This window comes from Diadema setosum, chromosome 5 (assembly GCF_964275005.1).
Source record: "Diadema setosum chromosome 5, eeDiaSeto1, whole genome shotgun sequence".
Taxonomy (NCBI): Eukaryota; Metazoa; Echinodermata; class Echinoidea; order Diadematoida; family Diadematidae; genus Diadema; species Diadema setosum.
In genome coordinates, this window is record NC_092689.1 from 13,050,387 (window position 1) to 13,057,290 (window position 6,904).

Consider the following 6,904-nt stretch of genomic DNA (forward strand, 5'->3'; position numbering starts at 1 on the left):
TCAATCACTTCAGTAGAAACAGTTTCTGCTGATTCCACTAGTTTGCAACTAAACATCATTTATAGTGATCTGCAAAGCTTTCATCCCTCAAAACATTGTTCTAACATGGATGGGGGAGGGAGGGAGGGGGTGGTGTGGACAGGTTCACATCCAAGAAAACTCAGACATGTATGGAACAGTAGCATCGTTTCATAATGTGGGGATTTTCCGGAAAACTACACAAAACAATGCACACACAACTATACATCATTTATTTAATTCTGCTCTAACGTGTAAGTGACAGTACATAACAATTAACAAATGAAAAGTTGATATACCCTACAGCAGAAATAATAACACTAAACAGACAACCACCCGACAACTGCTACAATCCCGAGTATTTACCACGTTCAGGAACATTGTGCACAAGTCCTGCAATGATGGAAAAGCAAACTTGCTTATTTTGATGGCTTTACTCGGAATCCCCTTCATCTGTGAAATACAATGTAACTGCCCCTCGAGCTACAGATACATAATATACACAAATGTTCTCACGTAGTGTATGTCAACCTCCCAGACGTTAAATGATGACTTAACAATAAACTTGCACGTTCGAGCTTTTTATCTGCTCCTCTACAACATGACGGATAGGAGTATTGTTCACCATAACGTTCACGCTGCAAAATCAAAATGCGAGTTGATAATAGCATCTCACCATTCAAATCAAATTCGGCTCCTCACAGTCGAGTAAACAATCCAAGAGCAATTTCATCACTAATGATTATTTCCACTGTGATGTCCCAGCGATGTTCTCAACGCCCTGTAGGAAGCCATTGGCAGCCTTATAAAATTCTGTCAGTACACTTGCACGAGAAGAATCTTCAGCTGGCAGCACACGTGTAAATCGTGTTTTGGGTATATTCTGCGATCCAAATTTAGCACGCGTCGAATGTATTGATGCGGTCATTGACGCGATCAACTCGAGCCCCAGAGAACCATGTGGCCGATGTATTATGAGCTTCAGCGATTGGTCGCACTTGGGCAGGGCCATTCTCATTATGAAGAGAAAGGGGACACCTTGCACTTCGCTCTTGTGAGGGACGGGAGCTGGAGTTGGCCTGGACGTTCGGAGGGAAGCTGCAGTTGACGTTCGCTGAGCTCTAGATGGCGTGATACCAATTTTTGTTTTGATATCATCGTCGCTGTCATTCAGTGTTCGTAATTTCATAACGCGACCCGTTTCTCTCGTTGAACGAGTACGAAGGAGCAAGGGGACCTAAATAAGGTGCCAGAAGGTGTTTTGTGGGTCTGCCAGCCGCGATGTCAGCAAATTTTTACAGAAGTGTGGCACGTTACCATGGGTCAAGCAAGCCACCAGCAAACTTCCCGCGTCAAAAAGAAAGAAGGGGAAAAAAGAAATATGACGCTAATGATAATCCGTCAAGAAAATCTTAATAAAGAAGTACTGAATTTAAATGATGTTGTGTAACATGAGATTATATTTCAATGATGGCATTATTTCTTATTTATTCTGACATTGATTATAATTATGTTAAAGTTACTTCATCTTATAACGCACACTTATTCAAACCTTCCGTTAGTGTTGACATCGTTATGGCAGCACTCCAGCAGTGTCGCGTAAAATATACCTATCATTTGGTTTATATCATGTTCATTCTCATGCCAAAAGTATTCCCACAAGGTGAATTTGTTAACTTTTCTTAAATGACGTTTGTTTGTTTTTCTTGCAGAATCGTGTACTGTTCTAAAATCATTGAATTTTGACTGACAATCTGGTATAAAGATCTGATGCATAAGGCTAACATTGTCATTCAATATGATTATTGCACAATTGTAATGTCAACGGAAAAAAGTCCCAACATAGACCAATGAAAGATGAATAAATGAATGAGTGAATGAATGAGTGAATGAATGAGTGAATGAATGAATGAATGAATGAATGAATGAATGAATACATATATCTCCAAAGGGACTGTCGACTATTATATTACCAAGGAAAGTGAAATGTCTATGTTCTTTTCGAAAAATGAAATAAAATTTGAATTGAATTACGATGATTGGCAAGGCAATATTGTTGTAATGCATGGTCATGATACGTACTTCATTCTAGTTCCGTCAGCAGCCAGTCAAATTCGGGGATTACTTGACTTGAGATCATAATATAGTGATTTCGATTCTCGCTGCATTAGTGATGTGATTCGATTATGACCACAAAAGGCCCTGTCACACCTTTCCGGGTAAGCTACGCGGGCTTGTTGCGAATAGAGATTTTCCAGCACGTAGGAATTTTTCTGCGGGCGGACAAGGATGTTGGCGAGTTCCGTACTTGCGTCTTACCTGTTAGAGGCGTGCTATCTACCTGCTACTTACATGTATTCCGTGTGACCTGCGTGAGAACTTTGAAACCGATCCATTTTCAGCTAAGAGCGACATACAACATACGGGGACTGCGAGGTACCTGCGTTACAGCTGCGAAGTAGGCCTACCTGTGAGGGAGTTGCCTGAGAGGTGCTGCCGCTAAAAGGGCCTCCTACTGGTGTTTGCGTGTACCTCTGAGGGCAGATCCCCACGCCTCACCGGAACGAGTTTTGAGCATGCTCAAGGCCTTGTCACACCGCGTCTGTGGGACCCTTGCGGGTTGACTTGCGGGGAAAAAGTTTTGCGACCCGGACCGGATTGTTTTCGCAGTCCCTGTATGCGGCCAAGATAATGACATTATGTGGGACTTCTGCCATTCCTTCAGAGGAATTCCTTCACCGAGTTGTCAGCCCCGCGCCTGACACGCAGGTCACACAGAATACCCGCAAGTAGAACTTAGTAGAACGCGTCCAGCAAGTAAGACACATGCCAAACTCGCCCAAATGCTTGTCCGCCCTCAGAAATTGTCCGGTATGCTGGAAAATACTGACACGCATCTAGCCCGCGTATCTGCCCGGAAAGATGTGACAGGGCCAAAACTTGGCTGCGGGTAAAGAAGACTTGCGTGCGCAACTCCGGGTAACTACGGGTGAGATACGTGCTAGGTATTGTCATATGGGGGTCATCTGCGGGACCTCCGAGTAGCAAAAATTGTTCTTCGCAAGTCGCACGCAAGGCTTGCCCGGAAAGGTGTGACACGACCTTTAACGACTACTTTTTTTTTTGTGTAGACCATATATATAATATAAATGATAGAGATCTTCCTGTACAGGCTCAGCTCTGCCTCATCACGCTTATAATTGACTCTGCGTACGAATAATTATTTCTGACAACGCTGAAACACGATGTGACACGTAGTTAGGGACATAGCTCAGTTCCCATTTTGGGCCCCGTTTTATCATAAGATTCAATCCATTATAAATTTCCTTAACACACAGGCTGCCATAGACTTATGATAGAAATCAACTACTCAGTATATAATCAGTTATAACTCTTCATAAAACAAGGCTGTATAGGAAGTTTCAGTGTGAAGGTCACTTAATGAAAAGTTTGATGGACAAGAGTGACAGAGAATTATCTTTTACCACATGTTAGCCTAATACAACATGCTGAAGGGTGAGGACACTCGCGCCATTAATTTTCTCTTCTGTTGGAGGTTTTCTGTATCGTCAAATACTATCATTATGTTATTACATAACTCGTTACATCTCTATTTGGTATAATATTGATATTAATTACATAATCAATATAATCATATATAATGTAATCACATGTAATATGATATAACATAAATTTTGTTGCTACAGTCACCGAATGATAGTCACTGATTTAAAAATGTATTACGAGATTTGAATCAGTTTATGAAATGAATGCTTACCATGTATAAAAATTGCATTAGTGTGTATGTGTGTGTGTGTGTGTGGGGGGGGGGGGGGGTGTTTTGTGTGTGTGTGTGGGGGGTGTTGTGTGTGTGTATAATTAGTGTGTGTGTGTGTGTGTGTGCCTATATGGTGGATCATCTAGAATATCAACCCATTTAGCAACTGAAGATTCCGTACATAATGTCCTGTTGTTTCTTGGAAGGTACAGCAATATTACTCTCATTTCTACAATGTTCTAAATTATGCAGAATACTAGTAGACCACTGCGTGTTCATTTTTGTCTATTATAAGTTATGTTTATTTGAAAGCCTATTAAGACTTAACCAAGAGACTTATGTGTCAAAGAAATAATTTTGACAGTACTTTTGTTGACCTTTGACCTCTTTCAAATTACGTAATTTTATATTTTATAAAAACAATACAAATAGTAAAGCATACAACAACAACAAACGGACTAGCGGTTTCGGGCGGTTTAGTTACTTGGGTTAATGTGCATTTCATAGTTACTCCGATTTCGTATAGTAAAAAATAAAATAAGTCTCGCACTTTCTAAAAGATTCACATTAAGTTCCTATAATCATACACAAAATGTTCATGCAATAAATCAATCCCTTCCCAATCTAAAATGTTGGTGTCGTGTCTATCGAGGTCATTGACATGCGTATCGACAAAATAAACAAAATAAAACAAATAAAAACCCGGTATAACCCCTAAGCATTGCAGAAATGACGGGTTTAAAGGGGATGGCTAGTAACTGGTCAGTGGGAATCAGTGGGTTTCTGGGGGATGCTTGTTCCAATCCTTGTGGGATTCATTTACGAGTACATTATATATCTATTGTTGTGTGAAAATTATTTGCTTCAGAATGGTCTCATATTCAAGTAATGTGCAGTTTAATGTTTCCAGGTTAGCATGCCTGTACAGTGACGGGACATTAAACTGCACATTACTTGAATATGAGACCGTTCTGAAGCAAATAATCTTCACACAACAATAGATAATAAATAATGTACTCTTAAATGAATCCCACAAGAATTGGAACAATCATCCCCCAGCATTCCCACTGATTCCCACTGATCAGTTACTAGCCATCCCCTTTAAGTTTCAATTTTTGAATATTTTATTTCAAAAAATTGGGGCAATTGTCGCATGACATTGTTTACTCATAACACCATGTCGGAAATATGCCTTTTTATATAATTCAGTATTTTTTTTTTTTTATAGATGTATAAAGTTAAGGACATTTACATAAATTATTTATTCTTTCATTTTTAGCGTAATTTTTGTGGTCTACTCTCGTTGCATCCATTCTATCCTCTTAGAGATGTTCTCATCATCACTTTTCTCTCTTTCTCTCTTTTCCTTTACCTAACACTCGCCGGGGTCTCTTTTCTCACTTTAGTATTTCAGACTTTGCGTTTCTTTCCTCTTCATTTCCTATTAGGCTCTTCTTTCTTCTCACACTTTTAGCATTATTTTGGCTAAAATGATGGTAGACTTCTAATACGTATATTAACACCAAAGACTAGCTTCTATAAACTGGTATGTTCCTTTACCTCACTTTGACGTCGTAGCGACCGATCATCTGCATGTGCGTGAACGACATACTCGTCGGCAGCAGTACAGCTGCTTGAGTACGGTATTATACAGCAATTGCCCAAAAGATGGCGCTGCACATCCATTAAACACAGAGCCTTCATAGAAGACTCTGATCAAGGAGGTTTAAAAGTTAGGAGTTCCTTAATTATTCAAACAATTGTCAGATATCTATTGATGTACAAAAGAATTCCACAGGTGCATTTGTGCCTTTGATGATCGATGTCCGACGCTGCCGTCTTGCTGAGGAACCTGAAGATTCATTTCTAATGTTAATGTTGGCCATATCTTGCTTATTTACCTTTTAAATGAATTGAAATGAAAGCATGTAAAACAAAAGTCAATCCCGTCCAGAAATTTGTGCAGGAGTGTAAATCTGAGCTGTATCATGTGAAAATGTTTACAACTGCACCATCCTGGAAAGCCAGTTTGATCACTTTTCTGCTTAATTTCCACAAATCAAACTAATATGGAATAATCTTCAAATATAATTCTGTATTGATAGATATATCAGATTAGTGCCCAGGTATGCCTAGTCGAGTAATTTTCATCTTTATTTCAGCATTTTTTTGTGCAATTTCTATTTGCACATCCTCGTGTCTGTACCACCTACCTTTTATAAGAAGGGATAGCGAAAAGTATTACCATCACAAAAACATATCTTCCTTTGAAAGTGGCTGATGATTATGCAATGAGACACAAGTCAATTGTCTTCCATCTGCGCGGCAGATCCTGTTTGGCACATGCTTCAAATATTTTTGAGCGGCGGCATCGAACATCTAGCAAAAGAAATAAGACGGTTATGACTCCATTCTCTTGAACCTCCTTGCTCTGATAAAACAAATTACAAAATGCATTGAATATGCAAGTGTGGCACCTTTGGGTAACATGTTTAATATAATACATTGATGCATTATCGTATTATGCATGCACATGTTTAAGGTATTATATAACATATCATAAATGATATTTAGAATATGTGTTTCATTTTATTGTCATTTATTATTTTGTACCATTTTATTATATTAGATGCCCCACATAGATACTGGTTGGTTATTACTTTTGATGCAATCCTGTGTCTAATGAGACAAGGACCACAATTGTTATATTGCCTGTAGTGAAATTAAATTAGGTAACATATATTTCCAGAATTTGACTGGCTGGTGACATTGCTACAATAAAGTGATGGGTATTTACATTGTATATATATCATAAATACTGCCTTGTCTACAGTATTATAACAGGTGACAGTCCCTTAGGAGTTGTACTTTCTCCTCATGAAAATACCTTTCCGTTAGTGCTGTGCGCTTCAAGAAAATATACTTTCTTGGGAAAAATATAACTCCTGCGGGGATGTCCAATTTTATATCACACCTGTTACAGTAATAAGGCAATATCCGTATAATATGTGACCGTGCATCACAAAACTAACAAGAAGTCGCAAGCCCTGATTTGATGTGAAGACTCAAAATAGGTGAAATGGGTCAATCTTGTTTTTCATATTATTT